Source organism: Nicotiana sylvestris, chromosome 3 (assembly GCF_000393655.2).
Source record: "Nicotiana sylvestris chromosome 3, ASM39365v2, whole genome shotgun sequence".
Lineage (NCBI taxonomy): Eukaryota > Viridiplantae > Streptophyta > Magnoliopsida > Solanales > Solanaceae > Nicotiana > Nicotiana sylvestris.
The window spans coordinates 152910699-152925411 of record NC_091059.1 but is presented as its reverse complement, the minus strand read 5'-3'; positions in this window follow the sequence as shown (position 1 = coordinate 152925411).

Here is a 14713-nt window from a genome sequence, read left to right as displayed (position 1 = left end):
TTTTTAACGAGAATTGCAACGTCGTGAAAATACATCTCGAACTACGTCGCATCAATGCACCCATGGTTATTGACATATTTCAACTCAGTTGAGATCTGGATTTGGATCACATAAATGTGCACCCGAGTTTAAGAAAGTAAATTATTAAAGGCGCGCCTAAAGCGACTAGCGTATCATTATTTTGGGTAAAGCCATGAAATTTTGCTAAACGGCCCATCCCGAAATCTAAGTAATTTTACCAACACTTACAGAGGGCCTCGCAGCTTGTGTACTTTTGTTTGTCGAGGCTCGTCTCATTTATTATTTTTAAAAGGAACTTGCAACGTCGTGGAAATGTATCTCGAACTACGTCATAATCAATGTACCCGTGATTAGCGACACATTTCCACTTCGTTGAGATTTGGATTTGAGTCAGATAAATGTGCACCCGGGTTTAAGGAGGTAATATTATTTAAAGTACGTGCCTAAAGAGACTAACGCGGGGTTATTTTGGGAAGTGGCCGTGAAATTTGCTAAACGACCCATCCCGAAGTCTAAGTATTTAAAATAACCATTTATTGAGGGGCCCGCCGTTCGTACGTTTTATTTGGCGAGACTCGTCTCATATTTTATTTAAAGGATATCCTAAAGCGACTAAGATTTTCTATTTTTTTTCTAAAGATAAAGAAAAGGTCCTAATTAGTTAATATTATAAAAGCGGGCTTCGAGTTCAAGTTCGAGTCCAAACAAAGGACAGACCTTTTAATTTGAACCCGCTACCTAACTCAAAGCCCCAAACTTATATTGTGTTAACTATATACTGAAACCTTTAAATCATGCCCAAATTAAATGGGCCAACTAATTCTACTTGTGAACGAACAATGACAGGTGGGCCTTAAGGCAAGCCCAAAACCGAATGGGGCATGCCAAGCTGCGTAGGAGAGATCGAGGGATCGAGCCCCTGAAGTCAAGCATTTACTTATTCATTTGCATGTCATTAGGTAAGCATCCTGATTTTATAGTGAAAGCAGTACGTCATTCTACTTGGAACAACTTGAACAAAATAACCACAACACTCTTTATGGGCCAATTTTAACATGCCATGATGTAGCAAATAAACAGTCCTATTTTAGTACAAAACACATGACGACCATTACTAAAGGTTTATTGCAATGTGAATCGCCTTCAAATGACTTCACGAAACAAATTACCAAAACTGAAATTAATCTAACAATCCTATTACCTAACATAAAACTAAATACAACCACTGCTCGAGATCACAGGCTTATATATATTCAAGACATATCGAGTGATAATCTAGCTAATAAAGAAACAGTTTCAGTTTATTTATACAGTCATGTCAAATAGAACTAACAGTTGCATTTCCATTTCATCTCAACTTCAACTTCAAATTCGAGCTTACATCAACACAAGTTTTTTAGAATGTGTACCTGGAAATGGAATACAATGGAGAAGAAGAAGGAGTGATCAGCACAACAGAAAGCACAGCACAACAACAACAGTAACAGATATCCAGCAGCAACTCAGGAAAACCAGTTAAAAATTCCCCAGCTATACCAAACAGCAACACAAACAAACCAACACAGCAATAACATCACCCAAAATAAACCTAACTTGAAACCAACTTCAAACCAAAAGAGTAGCAGAAAGCAGTCCAAGAGTCAACATTAACTAGACAGCACACTAGTTTCAACTTCAGGAAGGAAACCAAACAGCTACAACAAACCCAGCTTACTCAAATCAAATCAGCAACAACTCTGGACCCCAATGGCACAGTAACAAACTCCATGAATGCCTAACCTTTTTTCCTTTTAAACTGATTCTCCCAAGCTAAAGAAGAAACAAGAACTAACTTAACATCTATCCTAGATTAATTTTAGGACCCTTTTCCATTGATTTTCAAGCGTGTGACTTCTTGAAAAAGTGGTGTTTTCAAAAGCCAACCCTTTTTAAACTCTCAAACAGTGATCTTTTTTCAGATTCAAAAACCCCCCTCCTTTCAGATTGCTCTCTTTTCCTTCCTTCAGGTCTGCCCTCTTTCTATCCTAAGTCCCTCCACTTATACCCCAAAAAACTGACCTTGCCAGCTCTCAAGAGCACTTAGGCAGAATTTTTTAACTAATTCTGCCCATGATCTTCTTTTAGTACCCCACTAGAGTATGTTTTCCCCATTACCCCTTGTCTTTTCCTTATTTAATGTTCAAACAGGCATGGGCAACATATTTTAATCAATCCCTTTTAAGCCTTCCCCTACCATTATGTTTTGTTCCCCATTAGCACTTAAACAATTCATTAGTTTATGGTACTTTAGTACTTAGTGGACAGAACACTCAAACTACCCATTTCTTCAAATTTTCAATTCCCAAATTACCCCTGAAACTACTGTGATTTACTGTCCTAGTCCAATCCTTTGTACCTTATCAGCTATAACCAGTTTAATTTAATTCATCTAGCAGTTCGAACTTAGAACTCAGATTAGATGAAATAGCAGACTGATGCTAAGTTGCTAAGATGCACATGTACATGGGAATAACTGACTACTTTCACAATTCTGAATCAAACTTAGGCAAAATGAATGATCGTTGTAAACGTATTGAATCGACAGACAAACTGAACTCATATGCCAAATGATGAACAATCAAAGAAAAGGAAACAAACATCACATAAAATGAAACAATTCGAACCAACAATAACAGCACATTCATAGCACTAAATTAGCCTTAAACACAAAACGTAGGGACCCTAAGGATATACTGAATGGAAACCTAAGGCTGAAAACAAAACAGACGACACCAAACAACTTGACGAGAACTACTAAACTACAGACATGAACGTATTAATCGACGAAACTGTTTATAATACATGTTAATCAACAGAAGGAAACTGGGCCAGAAAGGTCCGAAAGAGGAGGAAGAACTACCTGACGAAAATGACGAACTACTCAGTCAAAATAAACAAACAACAGAAGGAAAGGGAAAACAAAAGGAAATACCTCAAAACTTCAGACCAAACCCCATCCGTTTCAGTTTGAAACTTCGTCTTGAGACTTTGAAGCCAAAACAGACCTTAATCGAGTGTTCTCGACTGAGAACACTTGACTAAAGTCGGTTAAGACCTCAAATCTTTTGGATCGATTCCAAGGTTTTCTTCTCCTAGGGCTCGTTCGGTCGATTTAGGATTCGTTCAGTTCCGGCTTGATTTGAGCAGGACTAACATGGGATTTGGGTCGAGGGTGGGCTAGTGGCCAATGAGTGTAGGTTTGGGTCGGCTTAGGTTTGGCGGTGCTAGGGTTCTTGGCTCAAAATTAATATTCGAGTGACTGAGACTAGATTCGAAGGAATGGGAGGGTGGATTTGGAGAGAAGAGGTCAGGGCGGAGTTGTGGTGTGAAGTTGGAGGCGTTTGGGTGAACTAGGGTTAGGGGTCAGTTCTTCGATTTAAGATTCGAAGAACTCGGGAATGATTCGAAGGCGATGGAGTAGGGATTTGGAAAGAGGAGGGTGAGAGGGTTCTATGGTGTAATTTTAGGGTTGTTTGGACCACCGGAACCGCCGTGAGGCGATTTCCGGTGGGCGGAGGATGGTGGCTGAAGGCGGCGGGTATTTTGGGGCCTGTCTCTAGGTCAGAGACGAAGGCGAAGGGGGGGGTATGGCTTAGGGGGCGGGGTTCGTTTGGAAACCTTATATACATACGTGGGGATTGGATCCAAGCCGTTCGATCAAGATAGATCAATGGCTTGGATCAATTCCCTTATAGGGAACGATGTCGTTTGGTTTCGTTGGGGGACTGGGTCGATCCGGGGACAAATGGGTCGGGTTGTGGGGATTGTGCTGAGGCGTTGGATCAAAACGATTCAACGGTTGGGATTTGTTGATCCTGAAACGTTGTCGTTTCGATTGAGCTGATGGCAGACTGGGTTAGGACGGGTATTGAGGTGTTTGAATTGGGCTGTAAGGATTTGGGCTTGGCCAAATTGGCCCAACTGAATTTTCCTCTTCTTATTCTCTTTTTTCAATTTTCTTTTCAACAATAAAACTAAAAATCCTAATTAAATTATAAAATCGACAATTAACTAAAAATATTGACTCTTAATAATAACTATCACACAAAATTAAACATCAATAAAGATAAAATCACACAATTCAGACATCAAATGCAAAAAATGCAAAGTACATATTTTTGTGATTTTTCCATTTTGTAAAACAAACTTGATTATTTAATTAATTCCTAAATTGTAAATTAAATCCTAAATGCACATGCAACATATATTTTGTATTTTCCTTAAAGCATGCACAAATAAATCACAAACAACACAAAACCGTTTTTTTTATTTGAATTTTTTGGGAGTAATTCTCATAGGTCCAAAATCACGTGCTCACATCTGCCCCTCTTTGTCCGGAAATACGAAGAGCTTCCGTGCAAAGACAAATTGCGCAGATACGAGCGATTTTTGCCCGTTCGGCTACTCCATGTGAAGCATTTTTTGAAAGATTTGACTGAACCTCTGCTTCAACGGTTTCTTACATATCCCCGGCTAAAAGGAAATCATGTCAATTAGTTCGGAAATTTTTGGTAGCTGGGACTACCATGGGACTGCAATTTCGCTGTTACTACTGTTGCATGCTGTTACTACTGCTTTCCGACCTCCTTATTACACCGGGCTAAAAGAAAAAAAGAAGCTAGACTAAACTGGGGATTACAACATCTTATCTATCTTCAAATTGCTCTTGTAGTCTTCCTTCTGATTTCTGCAGCGGAATTTATGCTGAGGATATATTGTTGCAACCCTCCGCTTTACTGACTTCTGACTTGAAATTGAGTGTAGTACTCTGTTCTACATGCGGGCTCCTGACTTTGTTTTGAAATGTACTCCTCTGTTCTACAGGCGGGCTCCTGACTCCGTCTTGACTTTAAAAGATAATACGACCTCCATTCTCCAGGCGGGCTCCTGACTTCAACGAAAATTTAAAGAAAATGCAGCCTCCATTCTCCAGGCGGGCTCCTGACTTCAACGGTAGTTTGAAAATATGCAACCTCCATTCTCCAGGTGGGCTCCTGACCTCAACAATTTCTTAAAAACATAACACCTTCATTCTCCAGGCGGGCTCCTGACTTCAACTATTTCATAAAATATAATACCTCCATTCTCTAGGCGGGCTCCTAACTTCAATTACAACTTGAAAATATAACACCTTCATTCTCCAGGTGGGCTCCTGACTTCAATTATTTCATAAAATTATAACACCTCCATTCTCCAGGCGGGCTCCTGACTTCAACTACAACTTGAAAATATAACACCTCCATTCTCCAGGCGGGCTCCTAACTTCAACTACTTCTTAAATTATAACACCTACATTCTCCAGGCGGGCTCCTAACTTCAATTATGAATTAAAATATAATACGGCCTCCATTCTCCAGGCGGGCTCCTGACTTCAACAGCAATTTTAAAATATAACACCTCCATTTTTCAGGCGGGCTCCTAACTTCGACTACAACTCAAAAATATAACACCTCTATTCTCCAAGCGGGCTCCTGACTTCAACAACGACTTTAAAATATAACACCTCCATTCTCCAGGCGGGCTCCTGACTTCAATTATGACTTAAAATATAATACGGCCTCCATTCTCCAGGCGGGCTTCTGACTTAAACAGTAATTTTAAAATATAACACCTTCATTTTTCAGGCGGACTCCTAACTTCGACTACAACTTAAAGATATAACACCTCTATTCTCCAGACGGGCTCCAGACTTCAATAAACAATTTAAAGATAATACCTCCATTCTCCAGGCGGGCTCCTAACTTTAAACACGACTTAAAAATATAACACCTTCACTCTCCAGGCGGGCTCCTGACTTCAACTATTTCGTAAAATATAATACCTCCATTCTCTAGGCGGGCTCCTGACTTTAACTACAACTTGAAAATATAACACCTCCATTCTCCAGGGGGCTCCTGACTTCAACAATTTCGTAAAATGTAACACCTCCGTTCTCCAGGCGGGCTCCTGACTTCAACCACAACTTGAAAATATAACACATCCATTCTCCAGGTGGGCTCCTGACTTTGATTATGACTTAAAATATAACAACCTCCATTCTCCTGGCGGGCTCCTGACTTCAACAACTTCTTAAAAATATAACACCTCTGTTCTCCAGGTGGGCTCCTGACTTCAACTACTTCTTAAAAAATGTGTTTTATTGATGTTGTTCCTTCCTGCCTCCTGAACCATTTTCCTTCTAACTTGAATCATCTTCTTTCAGAACTGCTTCCCTCAAAACTGGTGTTTCATTCCTCTGAAAACTGTTGGGGATAACACCGGTGTTTTATTCAAAAATATGTTATTTTCCTCCTTCAAAGACTATTTCCCTTAAAGCTGGTACTTTCCTTCCACTGGAACTACTTCCCTTAAGACTTGTGTCATCTTCCTTCCGAAATTGCTTCCTTTAAAACTTGTTTGGCCTTCTTCCGAAAACTGCTGGGGATACCATTTTTCCCCAAACTTGTGTTATCTTGCTTCTTCCCCAAGTGGGTACCGGACTTCCAGAAAATTTTCAAAATGAAAGAAAATTTTCTGCCCCAGTTTGACAATCTTTCTTGTATCATGATGTCTTTTCATCATTTATAACATTTCTTGTCCCTGCTTCAAATCAAAGAAAAATTTTGTTAGTTTAAAACGTGGTGAATGGTCGTGCCACTCCTGCTGGGGATGGTTGTCTCTTTCTCCTTTCCCAACTTTGTGTTCCATTACATTACCAAAGCTTGTTGGGGATAAGATTATTTGTTGGGGATGATATTCCTGCTGGAGATCATATTCCTGCCGGGGATGGTTTTCCCCCTCTTCTTTCCCCGCTCCGTGTTGTCCGACCCTCTTGGAACTTGGTCGATAATCTGCCAGGGATGCTCTTGTTTCTTGACGATTCTTTATTCACCAATTGTTACTTCCCACTTTTCTCCATACTCTCCCGAAATCCTAGACCAATCCATCATTTGGTCTTGCAACAAACGTCTTTCTCGTTCCATTGCATTATCCACATTGTGTTTTTGCACCATCTTGGCAATTGGTAATAAGCTCTGAAAATCCTTTTCAAAATCAAACTGCTGGGGAGATAAAGTCTTTAAAAATAAAAAATGATGAATTCAAGAAAATAAGAGAAGAATAGTTTTCTGATAAGGAAAGGAACTTATCTGAAAGGTACAACCGATCCCAATGATCACGTCATGCATTTTGGATTAACCAACCCAGTCTATTTATATCAATCAATCTCTCTGATGGCCTTACTTTGTTGGGGATATGTAAGCGCCCAATTCTTTTGTCGACTCAACATCTTTGCACTACTTGATGTCGCGACGGATCCTTTCCGTCAATCTTATCTTGTTTGCCTCTTTTGACCCTTTGTCGCCTCATAGTGCCCTTCGAGGGGTTTTCACTAATAAGACTCTCATTTCCCTCAACTCCCGTCGCTTTATGGTGCCTATAAAGGTTTTCACCGATAAGACTCTCTCATTTTATTTCTCTCAGCTTCTGTCGCCTTATGGTGACTGTGAAGGTTTTCACCGATAAGACTCTCTCGTTTTATTTCTCTCAGCTTCCGTTGCCTTATGGTGCCTGTGGAGGTTTTCACCTGATAAGGCTCTCTCATTTTATTTTATTTTTCAGCTGGGGATTGGAGTGTTACCGATATGACTCTCTCTACTGGGGATTCTTTCGGCTATCAATTCATTTCCAGCTTATGATCCTCTTCTCTGCTGGGGATCAGAGTGGTATTCCCGACTTCCATTTGTATGACTTGGCACTTCTCGGATACTGATCAGGAGGTCTTTTTTGGACATCAATATGGGTTTTGTGTATGGCTAAAAGAAAAGGAGTATCAAAAGGTTCAAAATAATTTTAATGGGTAGAACATTACAACTCTTGGAATCAACTTTCTTTCCCAAAATTATAAACACAACTTCTGCCCCAGTTTCTTGATTGGGAATTTTTATTTTTTTGTTTGTTACACTATGACCGAGCCGTGAGGCACCTACGTATCCTTTTTGAGGAATCAGGTCAAACGTAGTTCCCAATTCCTTTGTTTTTCTTGTGATTTTTCTTTTGTCTTTATTATCATTATTTTTCTCTTCTCTTTTTCTTTCATTTTCATTATTGATTCAAAAAGAGGGGTATGAAAGAATAAATAAGGCTCAAAAGAGGAAGCAAAGGTTGAAGTGTTTGGATGGAAGAACAAATTGCCTCCGTCATTTCATTCTCCGATACCATGCCAAATGCAAACAAACAACGATTACAATTAACAGAAATCATACATAATATCTCTTAACTGTGTCAGAATTGATAGCCATGTTGACGCATTTCCCTTCGATATCTGTTAAACATAAAGCGCCATTGGACAACACTCTGGTTACAATGAATGACCCTTGCCAATTCGGGGCGAACTTGCCATTTGCCTCAGCCTGATATGGGAGGATGCGTTTCAGCACTTGCTGGCCCACTTCAAACTTCCGGGGACGCACCTTTTTGTTGTATGATCTTGCCATTCTCTTTTGATATAACTGGACATGACACACAGCTATCAATCTCTTTTCATCAATCAAGTTCAACTACTCCAAACGAGTTTTGACCCACTCGTCATCATCAATCTCAGCCTCAGCGACAATCCGAAGGGATGGAATTTCAACTTCTGCCGGTATCACTGCTTCAGTTCCGTATACCAACAAATAAGGAGTTGCACCTACTGAAGTACGAACAGTAGTGCGATAACCCAACAACGCAAATGGTAATTTTTCATGCCAATGTTTGGACCTTTCTACTATCTTCCTTAGTATCTTCTTTATGTTCTTGTTGGCCGCCTCGACCGCTCCATTCGCCTTGGGACGATATGGTGTGGAATTACGGTGTGTAATCTTGAACTGTTGACATACTTTTTTCATCAAATCGCTGTTAAGATTAGCACCATTGTCCGTGATGATCACTTTTGGGATCCCAAATCTATAGATGATATGGGAATGAACAAAATATAACACTGCCTTCTTGGTTACCGACTTGAAAGTTTTAGCTTCAACCCACTTAGTGAAATAATCGATGGTCACCAGAATGAACCTATGACCGTTGGTAGATGCCGGCTCAATAGGTCCAATGACATTCATGCCCCAGACAACAAATGGCCATGGTGCTGACATTGTATGCAATTCTGTCAGTGGAGAATGAATCAGATCTCCGTGTATCTGACACTGATGGCATTTCCGCACGAAACTGATACAATCACGCTCCATAGTAAGCCAATAGTACCCTGCTCGAAGAATCTTCTTCGCCAATACATATCTGCTCATATGTGGCCCACAAACTTCCGCATGTACCTCTGTCATAACTGTTGTGGCTTGACTAACATCTATACATCTCAGCAATCCCAAATCTGGTGTCTTTTTGTACAACACTCCTCCACTGAGGAAAAATCCATTTGCCAGTCGCCGAATGGCTCTCTTTTGATCTCCGGTGGACTGCTCCGGGTATATCCCCATCCTGAGGTATTCCTTAATATCATAGAACCATGGTTTGCCATCCCGTTCTTCTTCTAACATGTTGCAATAAGCATGTTGATCACGAACCTGAATATGCAACGGGTCGACATGAATTTTGTCTGGGTGGTGCAACATTGATGCTAAGGTGGAAAAAACATCGACAATCTCATTATGAACTCTTGGGATGTGTCTGAACTCTACTAATCGAAATCGCTTGCTCAGATCATGCAAACATTGTCGATATGCTATGAGCTTCAAATCCCTTGTTTCCCATTCACCCTGAATCTGATGCACCAGAAGGTCCGAGTCTCCCAAGACCAAGACGTCCTGGACATCCATGTCTGCAGCTAGCCATAGACCCAAAATTCATGCCTCATACTCAGCCATGTTGTTGGTACAACAGAAACACAGCTGAGCCGTAACAGGATAATGATGTCCTGTTTCAGAAATAAGTACCGCTCCTATTCCAATTTCCTTTGCATTTGCGTCTCCATAAAAAAAAAAGCTTCCATCCTGGTTCCTTTGTCATTTCCAACTCATCTATATGCATCACTTCTTCATCAGGAAAATACGTCCTCAAGGGCTCGTATTCTTTATCAACAGGATTCTCAGCCAAGTGATCAGCAAATGTTTGGGCCTTCATGGACGTCCTTGTCACATAGACGATGTCGAATTTTGTGAGTAATATCTGCCATTTCGCCAATCTTCCTGTGGGCATAGGCTTCTAGAAAATATACTTCAGTGGATCCAAGCGTGAAATAAGATAAGTAGTATATGATGACAGATGATGCTTCAATTTCTGGGCCACCCAAGTTAGGGCGCAACATGTCTTCTCGAGTTGAGTGTACTTAACCTTATAGCCTGTAAACTTCTTACTGAGATAATAGATGGCTTGCTCCTTCCTTCCTGTAATGTCATGTTGCCCCAGTACGCAGCCAAACGAATTCTCCAGGACCGTTAGAAAAGAATTAACGCTCTTCCCGGCTCAAGTGGAACCAACACAGGTGGATTTGATAAATATCCTTTGATTTGGTCAAATTCTTCCTGACATTCTGCCGTCCATTCTACCGCAGCATCTTTCTTCAGTAACCGAAAAATGGGTTCACAAGTTGCTGTGAGTTGCGCAATAAACCTGTTGATATAATTCAACCTTCCCAACAGACTCATTACTTTTGTCTTGTTCTTCGGCGGTGGCAAATCTTGGATGGATTTGATCTTTGACGGGTCCAACTCAATGCCTCGCCGACTGACGATGAATCCCAATAGCTTTCCAGATGGAACACCAAATGCACATTTGGCCGGGTTGAGCTTAATATCGTACCTTCGAAGTCTTTGGAAAAACTTCCTTAGGTCTGCTACGTGGTCTTCCTGATGCTTGGATTTTATGATCACATCGTCCACGTATACCTCAATCTCTTTGTGTATCATGTTATGAAACACAGTAGTTATTGCTCTCATGTACGTCGCCCCAGCATTCTTCAAACCAAATGGCATTACCCGGTAGTAATAAGTCCCCCACGGCGTAATGAAAGCCGTCTTTTCCACATCTTCTTCATCCATCAGAATTTGATGATACCCAGCATAGAAATCCACAAAAGACCCGATCTCACGTCCGGCACAATTATCGATCAAGATATGGATGTTGGGTAATTGAAAGTTATCAATTGGTCTTGCCCTGTTCAAATTGCGGTAATCGACACACACCCTAATCTTCCCATCTTTCTTCGGCACCGGTACCACATTAGCCAATCAATCAGGATATCGAGTGACCCGAATAACCTTTGCTTGCAGCTGCTTGGTTACTTCCTCTTTAATCTTCACACTCATGTCTGTTTTGAACTTCCTTAATTTCTGCTTGACGGGAGGGCATACCGGGTTAATGGGCAATTTGTGAACCACTAAATCCGTGCTTAAGGCATGTCATCATATGACCATGCAAAAACGTATTTGAACTCAATAAGTGCTTTGATTAATTCTTGATATTCGGTGCAATGTGGATGCTTATTTTTGTTTCCCTGATATCATCTGCATCCTCTAAATTGATGGCTTCTGTGTCATTTAAGTTGGGTTTGGATTTCTCTTCAAACTGGCTTAGCTCTCTGTTTATCTTTTCGAAGGCTTCATCCTCATCGTATTCCGACTCATCATCATAATCGACCTCTTGTACAATTAGTTCGGAATCAGATTGATTTTTTAGACTGGGTTGAAGATCTGTTGTGCATGCCATGTCATTAGAACCAATATAAAGAGAACTGTTTAGAAAGAGAAAAGAAGAAAACAAAATTAGAACAAAATAAAAAGAGAAAAGCGTTCACTTTATTAAAATACGGGATAACAAAGTTTCACACTTTGCCGAATACAAAACAAAACTGGATTACAACCCTGGAATAATCCAAAAAAAACAAGTCTCCATCTAACATACTGGAGTCCACTACCAAGGCTCCCTCCGGGTAGGAAGGGGAGTAGCAACCCAATTGTTGATATTTGCCCTAGGCCCCACAAATTGTACATCTAACATACTGGACCCTTCTCCAGCTTCTATCATGTTGACATCGGCGAACAGCCTTTCAAAGCCCTCATTCAAGTCTCCATCTAGCCCAATCAGTGGTCCGAGAACTTTCGGGACCGACAACTTTCTGATACCTGCTCTGACAAATGATCTGGATAGGCGCGGGATTGGCTTGGGAAGGACCCAGACTCTTTTCTTCAACTTGTGGGCCTGTCTCACATCCGCCGTTGTAGGCTTGAACCCCAACCCAAAGGTATCCAGATTTTTGGGCAAAGAAACCGGCTGAACAATACCCTGAAGATCAGCCCCTAAACCTTTGCCTGACACAAACCCGTTCTTCAACATCTCCGAGGCTACCATGACAGTTGCAGCTGCTATTTTGGGAAGTGTGATGCTTTCACCTTCGGGAACTTTGTCCACCAAAACCGTATCGAAAACCTGGTAAACCCACGGTACCTTATCATCATCAGTCTCTATGAAGGGTACGACGGCATCACTTACGGCGCTTGTATTGTCTTTCCCATGTACTACGATCTCTTGCCTATCCCACTCGAATTTGACCATCTGATGTAATGTAGAAGGTACTGCTTTGGCGGTGTGGATCCAGGGTCTCCCCAACAGAAGATTATATGACACTGCCACGTCTAACACTTGAAACTCCATGGTGAACTCGACTGGACCAATTGTTAATTCAAGTATGATGTCACCCACTGTGTCTGTACCACCACCATCAAACCCTCGAACATAGATGTTGTTCTTGTGAATCCTGTCACCATCGACCTTCAGTTTGTTCAATGTGGTCAAAGGACAGATATTGGCACTAGACCTATTATCAATCAGTACTCAAGTGACTACCGAATCTTCACACTTCACAGTCAAATATAGGGCTCTATTATGTTCTGTACCCTCCCCGGGCAACTCAGCGTCTGAAAAGTGACCCTGTTGACCTCAAAAATCTTGTTTGCTATTTTCTCTAGATGGTTCACAGAGATCTTATCTGGAACATGGGCTTCGTTCAGAATTTTCATTAATACCTGGCGGTGCTACTCTGAATGGATCAACAAGGATAACAATGAGATCTGTGTCAGGGTCTTCCTCAACTGCTCGACAATGGAGTAATCTTGCGCCTTCATTTTCTTTAAAAATTCTTCCACCTCTTCCTCGGTAACTGGATTCTTTGTTGATACTGGATTGGCCCTTCTTAACTCTGCGGGAGCAAAACACCTTCTTGAACGAGTTAAACCCTGTGCCTCACATATTTCCTCCACAATTTCCTTCCCCTTATGCATTACCATTACTTGACTGTAGCTCCATGGCACAGCTTTCTCGCTGATTATCGGCAACTACATTACTGACCTGATAATAACTGGTCCTATGCATGCCCCCTTCACGGCTACTGGCTTGCTTGATATCCCTTGCACTGTTACTTTGACCGGCTCTGGATTCTTGGCAACATTAGACGAACTCTTCCTCATCACCACCACTGGCTTGCCTTCTACCTTTTCCGACTGTAGTACCGCTTTTTCACTGATCAACTTTTCTTTCGGACTGGCACGCATCATCATTACCGTTTGTGAGGGCTTCTTGAGCTTCCCTCCTTCGTGCATTAGTTCGATCATGTGGGTTTCATGGTGTGCCGGCAACGGGTTCTGATTGATGTTAGGTGCCTCTGGCTCCTGGACCTCGATCCTATTTGTGTCAATAAGATCTTGTACGGCAGTCTTCAACTTCCAACACTTCTCAGTATCATGCCCGGGAGCCCCCGAATAATATTCACAGCTTACCGAGTGGTCCAGATTTTTGTGAAGTGGATTTGACAATTTGGGATCCATAGGACTCAATAGGCCTAACTGCCTCAATTTGCAAAACAGAGTAGCATAGGTTTCTCCCAGCGGAGTGAATGTTCTCTGCCTCTGCACCTTTTCATTCCTGAAAGTCTGATTCCCACGGAAACCTGGTCCTGAAGGATTCTTGTAGGCCCTTGGTGGTGGATATGTGTTTTGTGGAGGTGGATATGTGTTTTGTGGGGGTGGATATGTATTTTGTGGAGGTGGATATGTATTCTGGGGAGCTAGCGCACGCCATTGCGGGCGAGCCGGAGGCTGGGTGTAAGTTTGGGCATGATGGACAGAGAAATGTAGCTCTTGTGGTGGGTAGTAGGGCTGTGGAGGGCCCTATGGAATGTGTGGGTAATTTGAGTGATGGGGTCTAGGTTGGTAGAGAGGGGGACCTCTGGATCTGGACCAAGTACCTGCCTCGACTGTTGCGACATCTTCCCTTTTCTTCTTTCCGAGCGCACCTCCCGTGCCGCTCTGGATGGCCTGAGTGGTTGCTTTAATCGCTGAATAGCTCAAGATTTTGTTGGACTTAAGTCCCTCTTCAATCATACCGCCCATTTTTACTACTTCGTTGAAAGATTTGCCAACTGACGTCACCAGGTGACCGAAGTAAGTTGGCTCCAGAGTCTGCAGAAAGTAGTCCACCATTTCCCCCTCTCTCATCGGAGGATCAACTCTTGTCGCTTGCTCTCTCCAGCGGAACCTAAATTCTCGAAAGCTTTCCCCGGGCTTCTTCTCAAGTTTCAGCAATGTGAGACGGTCAGGGACGATCTCAAGGTTATACTGGAAGTGGCCTGCAAAGGCTTGTGCCAGATCGTCCCAGGTGTACCACCTGCTAGGATCTTGTCTTG